The 13,328-nt window shown below is 54.7% G+C and overlaps 1 protein-coding gene across 3 annotated transcripts in view; it reads left to right on the top strand.

Annotated features, from left to right (window-relative positions):
- Positions 1-262: 262 nt before the first annotated feature.
- The window catches only part of CRACDL (CRACD like), a 117,409-nt gene continuing 104,343 nt past the window's right edge, over positions 263-13,328 (top strand). For 2 of the 3 annotated variants that reach the window (XM_055123502.1, XM_055123503.1), the window contains exon 1: positions 263-388. The gene's annotated coding sequence lies outside the window, so the exon portion shown is untranslated. Of the gene's footprint in view, positions 389-11,456; positions 11,614-13,328 lie in introns of those variants that run through there. The other variant, XM_055123500.1, reaches the window with a different exon arrangement.

Raw genomic sequence — 13,328 nt, 5'->3', positions numbered from 1 at the left:
TGGGCGGGTGGGGGGGGGAGGAGGAGGACGACGACGAGGAGGAAGAGAAAGAAGACGAGGAGGAGGAGGAGGAAGAGGAGGAAGGGGGGAAGGGAGGAGGAAGACGAGGAGGAGGAGGGGGCAGGCGTCAGCGGCCTCTCCTGCCACCCGGGCCATGAGTCACCCGCGGGTCGGCCGGCGGGGGCCGGCGGGGGGCGCGGGGTCCCGGGCGCGGGGCGGGCGCGGGCGCGCGGGGGAGGCGGCGGGACCGAGCAGAGCTGCGCCGTGTCCGCCCCCGCCGAGCACAGCCGCGCCGGCGCGCCCCGAGCTCTGCTGCCAGCGCCGGGGAGCAGGGCCGGGCGGGCGGCCGGGAGGTGGCGGCCAGCCCCACGGACACCTGCTGCGCCAGGTACGGAGAGGGCCGGGGGCGCTGGGCGCGCGGAGGATACAGGGGGGCGAGCGAGGGACTGCGGGGGCGTGGGGGGCGCGGGGGGCGCGAGGATCAGGTGGAGAAGAAGAGGACGGTCCCCGCGTCCAGGTGTTCAGAGGGGGTGAGGGGGGGCTCGGGGACCGAGTGCAGAAGAGGACGATCCCTGCGTCCAGGTTTTCAGAGCGGGCGCGGGGGTCGAGGGGGCCAGGTGGAGAGGAGGACAGTCCCCGCGTCTAGGTGGTCCGAGCGGGCGCGGGGGCCGCGGGGACCAGGTGGGGCCGGGAGGACGGTCCCCGCGTCCAGGTGGCCCGAGAGTCGCGAGGGTCGCGGGGACAGGTGGAGCCGGGAGGACGGTCCCCGCGTCCAGGTGGCTCGGCCGGCGCGCGCCCACGCGGTGCCCGAAGTTTGCGCGCTCGTCCAACCTGAACTCGGGGCCGTGGGGCGACAGCGGCGAGAGAGCGGAGGGCGCGGGGCCGCGGGAAGGGGCAGGAGCCTGGCTTCCGGACACGGTGGCCAGCCTAGCCCATCGTGTGGCCCCAGCTGCCTGGAGCGCGCGGTTTGGCGGACAGGTCCCGGGCTTCGCGCACAAGCCGCGGGAGGAACCGGGCTCCGGCCCAGGGTGCAGCTGTGGGCGGAACGGGCGCCTTACCGCGAGGTCCCAGTGACCCTGGGCTGGAGAGGCTTAAGTGGCCTTTGGAACGCGTCTGGGAAGCAGGACACCCTGTGGGTGGGCTCGGCTGTTCTGCTGACCACGGTTGCTTTCTGTGCCCACCTTGCGCCTTCACTAGAGCACACCTGCGGGGGTCCTCGCCTTCGTTTGCAGAAGGCCACTGACCACGGAATAGAACGGTCAGATCCCCGGCGCTGAGGGAGCACTGTGACCTCTTAAGGGCCCCTCACGGGCATAAAACTGTGGCACCTGAGTCCCACCCGTGGGGAAGAGGTGAGCTGGCCTGGTTCCCTGACGCTGCCCCGGAGCCATATGACCCATCTAGGAAGCAAAGGGAAAATTCAGTAAGTCGGATCCGGTCTTCATTTAAAATGGTGAGATTTGTGCAACATGGATTTTTGTATTAATTTCAATTGTTTTAAGTTGACGCATTATAAAAATGATCTTAGGAAATCTGGGTCACACACACACACACACACACACACACATACCCCTTATCTCACCTAGCTCTGGGTTTGTTCTGTGAATCTTGTGGGGTTTTTTTTTGGGGGGGGGCGGTCAGACTACATCTAGTGGTGCTCAGGGCTTACACCTACTTCTCTGCTCTTGGGACCTAGGGATGGAACTGGGGTCACCTGCATGCAAGGCCAGCGCCGTACCCACTGTGCTTTCTGTGGCCTGTGTTTTAACCTTTCTGAACATCACTTTCCTCATTTACAAAGCAAAGGAAAATGAAACAAAAAGGATGGTGTGTGGGTATTGTGCCGCTGCTGGCTGCCGCTACTGACAGGGCAGGGTCCTCATCATCCTGCCCCTTGGCATGGTCAAAAAGGAGTCACGACCTGGTCCAGTGTCTTTTGCCCATCACCACCAGGTGCTCCCGGGAATGCTCAGGGTTAGGGGAGAAAACCCTGCGAGGCCTACAGCCCTCCCAGAGGTGAGTTTTCCATGGTGCTCGCAGAGCCTGAACTTGACCTGACAAACTTGCGACCACTTGTGTCTTCTCAGGAGGTTGGTGTCATGCCTTGCCATGCACAGACACTTATAAATTCCCTGTGTGCATGGAGGTCTCTGGAAGCATCTGAGTCAGAACGGAGATGTTTCTGGCACCGGCTTTGTTGTGCAGGGCCGAACTCTGCCAGTCACACCACAGGCTGAGGGAAACTTCTCTGTGAGTGGACCTCCTGCTCCAAGCAAAACTCTGGATTCAGTGACATGATCTCAGTTACTGTCTGGTTCCCTGAGAGCCGGTTTCCTGGTGTCCCCCGCTTTGATCTCTGGCAGGCAGCAGCAGGATGTCGCCGCCATACCAGGGATTGCGAATGGTGGCTCCTGCTGACCATCTGGCCTCTTTGTCCCCTGCTGCGCTTCCCACCCCCATCAGTTGTCTGCTCTGTCCACTGAGTGGTGCCCAGGGGGCTGTCACGAGGCAGTACTTCAGCTGGGGCCCCACATTCCGGTGTCTATTCAGGGTCCCAGGCTGTTCCTGTAACCTGCCTTGCAAGTCATGGGCGGCTGCACTGGTGTCCATTCCACTGCAGGGGGCCTTGCTGGTGGGCCAGGGGGACGCAGGACCTCCATGCTTCTGTTCAGGCCACAGACAGGAGACTTGCCCCCTCCAGGGTCTCCCCACCCATACCTGTAGGGCTTCTTTCCACCAAGACTTTTCTTCCAGAGTGAGCTCTGGACGCACATGCCCAGGCTCGGCTTGCATCTGTAAGAGGAATCTCAGCACCTTTTCTGTGAAACCTCCTATCATTGGAGAAAGCGGATTTGGCTGCCCCGGTGAGGTAGGGAGGAAGAGCGAGGAGCAAGCTGGGAATAGTAGACAAGACAAACAAGACAAGTGCTTCTCTCTCCCTCTGCATCTTTCTGGGTACATTGAGCTGGGTTTGGAATTTCTAATCACCTGAGAAGCTATAGGGCCTGCTGAAAATCTCTCTCTCTCTCTTTCTCTCTCTCTCTCCCTCTCTCTCTCTCTCTCTCTCTCTGTGTGTGTGTAAGTAGGGAGAGTTCTCTGCTCATGCATTATTGTGAAGCTTCTTAAGCTGTGTCATGGTTCCAAATGGGATCACAAAACCAAGTGTGTGTGTGTGTGTGTGTGTGTGTGTGATCATTTGAAAATAAAATTCTTTGTGAGTTACCAGCAAGTGTTTGCTTTGTATCCCTATTTTATATACCTATATGTCCGAGGTTACATAAACATCTCACAGGCCAAAGGGATCTTGAGTGAGGAAAGTTTAAAAAGCGCTGCTGTAAACCGGTGTCGTGTGCATAAGCATCTTTCAAATGACTCTATTTATGCTGCCACTGCTGCATCATCTGGGTGATCCACTGAGCTGTCGGCATCTACTACAGGTGGCAGGAGAAATGCAAGAGCCTCTGAGGCCTGGCTCCTTCTTCAGGAATCATCTGGAGATCAGTGAGCCCAGAGAAAACCCGAGGCCGGACACCCAGGTCTGGGACTTTGCTCAGTCAGAGTGTGGAAGGTGGCATCTCAGGGGAAGACTTCTCGAAGGATGCCACATGGGTATAAGGTGAAGACCTTGCTGTGATATGGAGCTTGGAATGACTCTACCCAAAAACGGCCTTCTGAGGCCTTCCCAGATTGGGACCATTCTGGGTATTAGGATGGTTCCCTTCCTTCCACCTGATGCCCAGAGAAGTTGGTGTCGTCTGTCAGTAGGACAAGAGGCAATGTCCCCAATCCTCTGTGGCTTCCACAGGCTCCGTGGAAAGCAGAAATTTCCATTTAATATGATTATTCTTAAGTGTCTCCTTCTAGGAAATAAATTTGGAGTTTGAGGTCACTTGAATGGTCCCTGAGACATGCATCCGATTTTGAGAAATGACCTCAGGATTATTCCCATGGCTTTTGACCTGCTGACCTCACAGCCCCAGCATAGTAGATGCCAACCAGACGACACCTGTGAGTGGCATGGACAGGAAGAGGCAGCTGGGGGCGGCCATGGTGGCCCCCCTCCTCACCATGCCCTCTGGCAGTTCCCACTGCCAGGAGCTCTCAGGTGTTTTTGTTTTTTGGGGGGTCACATCCGGCGATGCACAGGGGTTACTCCTGGCTCTGCACTCAGGAATTACTCCTGGCGGTGCTCAGGGGACCATATGGGATGCTGGGAATCAAACCTGGGTTGGCCACGTGCAAGGCAAACGCCCTACCCGCTGTGCTATTACTCCAGTCCCACAGGTGTTTTTCTTAGGCTTAAGGTGTTTGTAGAGGAAATTCATAGGTGATCTGGGAAGGTGAGGGGCTGAAAGTTGTTGACTTACTTAAGCCTCCTCCTGCCCTGGTATGTGAGGTTGGTTTTTAAATGTCCAAAGTTTAAGAACTTCCAAAACCATTGCTCCCCTCTAAGGTCTGTGCCCCAGGCCCTCGTGGTCTGTGCCCCCAGCCCCTGAGTTTTGTGTTTGTGGGTGGCAGCAGAGACATTAGTCCAGCTTCATTCCGCATAGGACAGCTCCCAGGGTGGTGGAGCTCAGTGGCATGACAAAGGAGTTTGGCTTTCTGAATAATCAGGTGTTCCAGCCAAGGGGTGCAGGCAGGGTGCTACTTTCAACTCTGCCCCAAAGATTTCTAGAATTCCCAGGAAGGATTGCCTAGTAAGGTTCCCGGAGCACCGTAGGTCTGGTGCAATTAAATCTGGTAGCAGTGAAGGAAGACTGTTTCTGAGAGGTGTGAGTGGATGATGGCACATGGAAAATGACCTTCAGACAGTTCAAGCACATACCAAGAAGCCCGGGGAAAGAGACACGAAGATGACACAGTAGGACAGCAGCAAGAAGATGGGGGACTCTCATTATTGAGTCCCAGGAGCCGGCTTTCACGTTTCATCTCTGTGTTGCCAGCTTCCTCTCGGAGAGTTGTACTAGAGCAGGTCCCCCACGCCTCCCTACACACACACACACACACACACACACACACACACACACACACACACACGTGAGACTTAGGAACAATTCTGCCCTGCCACATCTGTGACTGGTCAGCAGCTCTGGCATGCAGGAGCAGAGTGGTCATCATCAGTAGGTCATTGCAGTGGCCAAGCTCAGCTTCCTCTGTAGGTTTAGCTTCAGATGGATGCGGATATCATGAATATTTCGTACTTTTATCGCATTTAGTGTATTACAAATATCTGCTGCCCTGGGTTATAGTTAGTGTCTCATGAATATTACGTCTTAGTTCTTCCATCTCTTCCTTTTCTCGTCGATATGCTTGTCCTCTTTGCACTGAGTTTTCATCTCTTCTTACTGACCTTATGAGAATTGGGGTCCCGTTTTCCCTCTCAGGCTTAAACTTTCTCAGCCAGTGCCAGTGTGCCATATGAACGCCTTCGTCTCTTCCAGACTGTCCCTCCACTGGGTGCATTTTTGTGAAATCATGGTCCTGTCCAGTCTGGTGAGCAGAGCCTTGTGCCACCTTAGCTCTGCACCTGGACTCTGCCCTTCTGCCTTCAGGGACAGTGGCCAGGGGAGGATGGCCACCAGCCACTCTGCAGGTGCTGCTCTAAGCTGACCCAGACCCGACTTAGTGCTCTGTGCTCTGTGTGTCGCTTGGTGGCGGGAATACTTTCGGCTACTGCTTGGTGCCAGGACAGGCGTGGTTGACAAGGGGCATACCTGGGGTGGGGACCAGGCCAGACATGGTCTGCTGAGTTCTGGATGGAAACCCAGCATGCTGCGCTGAAACACCACATACCTGGGTCTAAACTGACCTTCACACCTATTTCCTTGCCCTGAAGCCTCCTCATCTTGCTTCCTGCCTCACTGTAGCAGCCCCAGCCCTGGTGGGGAAGGTTCCATGTCTGTTTTATGTGGAGGACCTGTGAATAGGAAGTGGCAGCTCTCTGCTAATGGCGAGCTGGAGCTGAAGACGGGTTGCTGGTGGGCCAGTGCACCTACCTGGCTCATCTATACCGCGGTCCCTGAGGTTCATGTCATGTGGACAGGGATCCTTTGCCCTGAAATAGGATTGGCCTTACATTTTGGCACCATTGCTGGGTGTCAGCCACACGCACCACTGGAAATCAGGCCTTTAAATCATCATGGACCGGTGTTTCCAGTATGCTCTCTGGGTGAAAAAGGACTCTGAATACACAGAGTCTTTTGGAGGTTTGAGTCATCTATTTCTAGGCGTGGCTAGTGTCATCTTGTTCCCTCTGTGCCTTTGTGAGCAAAGACCGGACCCTGGATTGAGGCATTCTGGTGGGGCTCATCTGGCACCACACTGGAAAACTGAGAGTCCCTGGTCCGCTTCATGGATCTTTGGACGTCCTGAGTGGGGGAGAGACCACCAAGGAGGACCCAGCCAGCAGGCAGAGAAGACCCAGAGTGAGGGAACCCGACCTGGTGGCAGCCAGACTTGGGGCTCAGCCCTTCAGAGCCGGCCGCTCTCTGGCGCCCCCTTGTGTGGCCCAAGGCCACGTGCTGGGCAGCGAGGCCAGGGCTGGAAGAGAGCAGGCGTCTGGGTAACACTCAGTCCCGCCCACGCTATGCACAGAGAGGGAGGGCTGCGGGTGTGCAAGTGTGCAAGTGTTTGTCTACTAATAAGAGGTTGCGTCTGGTTGTTTTAGGGGCTGCCTCTTCCAAATCGGGGAAGGTGGTTAAGATTCTCTCCCCCATGCACAGGGAGATACCTTAGTGTGAGCGCCCATGCTGAGGCATCCTGTCTCCTGGGTGGAGCCCCGATGACTCAGCCAAGCTTTCTGTTGATGCATGTTTACTCAGGCCATCTTCATCTTTTCACCACTAGCATCAATCAGCGTGAGGATGCACACTCTTGTTTCAACTCTCCTGAGTTTGTCAGAGCGGCTCCTTCCAGATAGTACGTAAAGTCTATAGGCCACCTCCTGAGATATTCTGCCTGAAGTAATCTTTTCCACTCCGAGCTTCTCTGCCACGAGATTTCCTGCCTCTCGGTTGTTATCCAGGATTTGCTGTCATTAGTTTCAACAGAAGAGGATTGAATGCAGGAAATTCAGGGCTGACAACTAGCTGGAAGCCTGGCTCTCAGCCAGACCTGGAGGAGTGCCCCCTGAGCAGTGCTCCCGAGCTGGCCCTCTGAGGCTGCTGCCTCCCACCCTCTGTTCCACCGTGGAGAGCCCCCTGCTGCCCGCCTTCCTGGGGACTGTGACCAGTTGCAGGAAGACGTGGTGCCTCCACAGGTGCCCGCTGCAGACTCATGGCGTCTCTGCCAGGAGGGAGGCTGGGGTGTGGCTTTGGTCTTGAGCTGCCAGCAGGCAGTGAGTAAGCCATTTGGGGCGCCTGGAATCTCCTGCTTTTGGACCTGCTGCTTTGGTTGTACTTGACGCAGACGGAGGGGAGAGTCTCCGAGGTCAGCCAGGGTTGAAGCAGGGCCTGGCCCTCGGCACACACAGCCAACAGCTTGTCCTCCCCAGGGGAGAAACTTGGCATCTCCCAGAAAGGGTGGCTTTTACCTCCAGCCCTTCTCTTTCCTCTAGTGTGAGCCCACAGCCCTCCGTCCCACTCTTCTGGAAACAGAATTAGAAACTTTCTCTGCCTATATTTTCAATAAGTGCAGCCACATACAAATGGATTTCGCAGACTTGTCTTGTATGCAGACCAAGAACTCGAAAGTCAGGTTCCCGCGAGATTTGCCTCAGAGGGAAGGGCGAGGGTTGCAAGCCGGAATGTTGGTTGATTATCTTTCCATACTGAGAATGTTTGGCTTTCTTTGCCCTTTCTCAGCAGTGTCATGGTAACACCAAACAATCCCTGGTTACCAGGCATGGAGGAAACCGAGTTAGCATGCTGCTGTGTTAACAGTCAACTCTCCTTTTCCCCGACGCCTAATTGGTCAGAAGTTGATTTATGCCTGAGTTTATATTACTTTCTCTAGTGCATAATCACTGAGGATACAGGCGCCTGGACAGTCCCAGGCCGCCCTCCAAGGAGATCACTATATTGTCAGTTGTTTGCGGAAAGCATTGCAGAGGAAGGGTTGGGGCCTGGCCATGCTTGTAGCCACCCAGAACTCCCCAGGAGACGGGATGGGACCAACCTGTGGTCTCTCAGGGAGACCCTTTAAAACAACCTAGTGTGGTACCATCACTGGAAGTTCCTAGCAGGGTCCTGGAGGTGAGGGAGGGAGGGAACCCTGCTCCCCAAGTGATGGATGGGACAAGACAGCCTTGGAACATGGCTGGGAGGTCTCAACAGATGGTGCATTTAGCAAGACCCATTTAGGAAACTTGTCTTTGAAGGAGTATGATTTGGTGTATCTTAGGTGAGTCACCTGGCATGTCTACAGTACCTTCCTTCTAGGAATTAAAGGTAGAACTTGATTTCTCTGCAACAGCTGTTACCCTTTCTTCAATCTTGTGGGGGGGGAGGGGCATACCTAGATTGTACAGTAGCACTGTAGCACTGCAGCAGTGTCATCCTGTTGTTCATTGATTTATTCAAGCAGGCATCAGTAACGTCTCCATTGTGAGACTTGTTGTTACTGTTTTTGACATACAAATATGCCACGGGTAGCTTGCCAGGCTCTTCTGTGAGGGCGGGATACTCTTGGTAGCTTGCCGGGCTCTCTGAGAAGAATGGAGGAATCAAACCCTGGTCAGCTGCATGCAAGACACATGCCCTACCCGCTGTGCTATCGCTCCAGTCCAGATTGTACAGTAAACAGTAATAGTTATTTTACCAGTAACAGAGGAATCTATTATTCCTCTGTTTTTCTCTCAACTCCTCTAACCATATAGAATGAGTTCAGAAGGTTGGTGTGTGTGACTGTAATAATTATTTACTAGCAACAGCCGTTCCTCCAACCCTAGAGAATGGGATTCCTTGGGGAGTGAAAGACCCGGCGAGTTCAGGTTGTCCGAGGTATCTTCCAGAGCTGACTGGCTCGCAGGGGACTGAGCTCTAAAGCATAGGAGAGTGAGGACAGGCATGCCTGGAAAAGAGTGGCCAGAGGGTGGTCAGCAGCCAGACGCACCTTTCACAGCCTGCTGAGCCCCAGGCCTCATTTGGGGGATTCACCGTCATCCGTGCCAAGTGCTTTTTAGCAATGAGGAAATGGAGATGTGAGGAAGTGAAGTGCCCGAGAGGGAGTGACGGAGCCGGGCACCAGCTTCCCCCACCCCTCTCTGAGGGGCCACTAGCTGTGGCCACACGGCCTCTGCAGCCCCCTGGGTGCTGGCCTTGGTCTCTGCAGCTGCATCAGACTGTGCTCATGGTCACTTGAGCCCTCAGGAATGGATCCTCCTGGAGGGGCAAGCAGGCCACTTCTGGGCCTTCCCTCAGCCACCAGTGCTGTCCCTGGGGCCCTTGTGTCTAACCTGTTTGGGCCATCTGGAAGATGGCCAGGAAGCGTCTTTTCAACTGGCCCATTATTTCAGTAATGTGAGGAACCCTTTGACAGATTTTCCTGGGGGCTGCTGAGCCTCCTCCCCAGTCAGCGGAGACCTTCCTCTCCCCGTTTCCCTGTCCACCACCTCAGCAGCTTCGAAGGGGACAGAGGAAAGGGCAGGGGGTGGCAGGCAGACCCATGCTGGGTGCTGGGTGCTAGGTGATGTGTCCCCGGCCACCCCACACTCACGGCCTGGCCAGCCCCTGCTGTGTGGGTGACTGCAGGCATAGCCAGGGTTCACTTTCCTGCTCTGCACCCTGGGAATGAGGAGGCCACTTCCCCGGGCTGCCGGCGAGGCACACGCAGTCATTTCCCTGGAAACGGCAGGAAGCAGTGTTGGGTGCGCACGGCGAGCTGGGGCTGACGTTCTATTTTCTGTGAAGGCATTCCTATTAAAATAGAATGGGACTCGTGACGGGGACTCTGCTGCAGGGACGCGTCTCGCCTTCTCCGTTCCTGTGTCTCTCAGTTCCTCTGTTCTCTCTGGAAGCCGGGGGTGGATCCAGTACCTCAGGGGGGAGATGTTTATATTCACAGGGTCTTCAGCCTGTCGACTCTGCGGCCCAGAATAAGTAGCTCCTTGGCCTGTTGTAAGAATAGCCTCACCCTTGCACCCAGTGAGAGTCTGCACCTGGAATGAAGGCAGAGGGGCACAGTGAGGAGGGGACAGCGTGGCCCGAGCTGCCAGGGCACCCCATGAACCTAGGAACCTGTAATGCTTCTGTCCTACCCATTGGAGGTAGAAATGGGCCCCTGCTCCCGGGGGAGGAGTTTGAGCTGAGGGAGTGAGCCCCCTGAGGGTCAGAGAGGGTCGCCTGGAACCCTGAGCTACGGAGACCCTGACACGGCACAGGGCCAAGGGACTGTGTCCTGAGCCTGGCTCCCTGGGCTCTCCTGCGCACTGTGCACCCTGTGGCCCAGCAGGGGCCTCCTGAGCATCACCCGTTCTTGTCTCTCCCCAGTTCTCACGTAGCGTGTCTGTTAGGAAGTCTCTGATGCTCCAGCCGCTCATTGCTCTTCTGGTGAACGAACCTGGCGCTGGTTCCAGAGCTGTGGCTCTGCTCCTCAGTCTCAACCAAACTGGAATCCTAGCTGAGTTGGCTTGGGGGCCAAGGTCCAGGGTGGTCTACCATTTTACTATTTGGGGCTTTTTTGGGAGGGATGAAGAAAGATAGTTTTTATTGCAACTTATTTAAGAAGATACTAGAGGAGAGAAGGAGAGAAGAGTATGTAAGAGAGACGACAGGCCTCTCCAGAGTGGGGATGGATGAGCACAGAAACAGAGGTGATGAGCGAGATGTGGACTCAAGGTGAGCACTGGCTTCAGGAGCAGAGATCAGTGCTTGGTTTCGAAGGCTGCCAGTCGTCTTTGGTCTTGTGAGTTCAGTTGTAATGGAATGATCCACTTTCAAAGTAACACTATTTTTATGCTCATGAGTGAGGGCTGCACCCGGAAACGAATGAGTATGAGCCTCAAGAGTCATCTGGATGAGCCTGTGCTTTACGAATCACATCTGCACATATTGAAAAACAACTATGTAGGCAAGATGCTATCAATTCCATTGCATGCTTGTAATGAATTAAACATATTTGGAGATTTAGTGTTTGTGGGTTTATAGAAACATGAGATATGCCTTTTCACACTTTGCTTTTCTTCCTACTGGGCACTTTGCTTGTAAGTTGGTTTTAGCAGTGGGTTTCAGCAGTGGATGCTGATATCACGACGCTCTGGTATTGGTGGCAGAGGTTTTATTCCAGTTATCGGGCAAAGTGTAGCTTTCTGCTCCTAAACATTTTTTTTAGGACAAAAATACTACATTTAAATAAAAACATAAATTAAGCATGTGTTTTAAAAGAGGTTATCAAATATAAGACAGACTTAGGTACAGGTTAAATAGCAACAGTATTCCAATGATTAATTAATGCTTGGTTATCTCTATTCCAGTTTTTATTTTTCTTCACTTTCAGACCCTAAGTGCCATACCAGACATCAGCCACTGCACTGTTCCCCGAAGTTTGAAGTGTCATAGCCCAGTCGCACTTTCATACCAGAAAATATAGGTTGTCTTGGCTCCAGAGGTGGGGACTCTCTGATTTCTCTTTTCCTCCTGCACCTGCCAGAGGACTGAGGTGTGGAATCAGAGACAGGTGAGTGGGGCAGGAAGTGGGAAGGAGCTTTGAGCTCAGGGAGTGAGCGTGGTGTGGGCAGAGGTCCTGGTCACCTGGAGTCTTGAGCTACAAAGATCCTGACATGGCCCAGGGCCGGAGATGCTGCCAGCTAGTTAGTGACTGGAAGCTCCCAGTGGCTTGCTGCGGAATTGGATGGGTGCAGAATGGAGTTGCCCCTGACAAGGCTTAACCAGAACCTTTGAGTGAAAATAACAGCCTTTGTGTCTGCAGGCTAAGCACCAGTGCTTGGGTGCCTCAGGCTGGGGTCACTGGTGTGCAGTTCCGCAGAAACCTCTGGGACTCTGGCAGCCGTGCTACCCACTCCTCAGTGGCAGAGTCCCCGGGCCACCCTGACTCTGCTCCTCCCTGAGAGAGTGGTCGGGGCTGAGTCCACTGGAATCTGAACTGTCTAGCCTCGAGAAAATCAGACAGAATCCCCACAAACAAACCGACAGCTTCAACTGTCCTCCCCTGGCTCCCTGGTAAAAGTCCAGATCTGTCCTTTCGCTCTTTGTTCTTTGACGCACAGTTCTGGGGTCTCTGCAGAGTGAGCTGGATGGGGCAGGCATCTGCGCGCCAGGGCGGGCTGTGAAAGACGCTGGGATCCATGCAGGGGGCGGGACTGAGAGGGAGCACTGGTCCAGGCTATGTCCCGGCTGGGTCATCTGAGAAGGGTGTCCAGGGAATTCTGAGGCACCCCCACATAGCATAAGAGGGGCCATTTTATTATGGCCATATTATTTTATTGAAGAAAGCACGATCATTTGTTATGGAAGGGCCCACAAAACGTTTTTATTTCTTCTAAAGGAAAATCACAATGAATTTTAAAGAGAATTATATATAGTATGTATCACTTATAATTTTAATACAAGATAATGACAAGTTATATATAATCATCTTTAGATTGGTGGAATTGTAAAATATACTTAATTTTTAATAGAGGGAGGGAACCAAAGTGCCTTAGTCTAAGTGTCCTGGTGTGGGCCTGAGTAGGGGGTGACGTAGGGACCCCCAGTCTCGAGAATTGCCCAAGCAGCATTGTGGGGACAGGGCCTGGTGTCTCTCTCTGCGGGACAGATGCTTGGGAACCAGAGGACCTTCGCAGGCGCCGTCCAGCCGAGGTTGGATTTCTCAGGGATGGCGTCTATCTGGGCCCTAGTCTGTGCCTGGTCCCTGGAAAAGAGCCTTCACTGCCTGACACGTGTCCTTGTCTGCACAGGCTTGTGAGGTATTGGAGTACTGTGTCCCGTGCTCAGCCCAGGACCTTGCCTCGTGCTGGCTCCGTCTCCGTTGCTTGCTGTGTCACCGGCCTTGGTGCAGGCCCAGGATAGGAGGTGCCACGGTTGGGTCAGCACTCGGTGGTGGCTCTCACTTGAGGGTTTCCTTTTCCTGGTCATGTCTACGCTGGAAGCTTCCTTCGAGAGCACTGTGGGAGGAGGCTGGTGGGGGCACGGACTGGCCCTTGTTGGGAGTCTCCTGCTCTTTGCACAACCGAGAGGCCTCCCCACCCTGTGCCGGCCTGGCCCTGTCCGGGGAGGCGTGTGTGCACAGCTCTTCCATGGCCTGTAGAAGCCTGTGCCCCCCAGAGAGGTGTGACATGTCTAAGAGGCTCAGGACACCTGAGAGGGGGAGAGGCCCAAGGCAGTAGGCAGTCAGGAGCCGTGGGCCTGGGGGAAGGACACTGGTGTGGACGG

The sequence above is a fragment of the Sorex araneus genome, chromosome X, assembly GCF_027595985.1.
Source record: "Sorex araneus isolate mSorAra2 chromosome X, mSorAra2.pri, whole genome shotgun sequence".
Classification (NCBI taxonomy): Eukaryota; Metazoa; Chordata; class Mammalia; order Eulipotyphla; family Soricidae; genus Sorex; species Sorex araneus.
The sequence above is the reverse complement of the archived record's forward strand: the minus strand, read 5'-3'. Positions and strand labels throughout refer to the sequence as shown.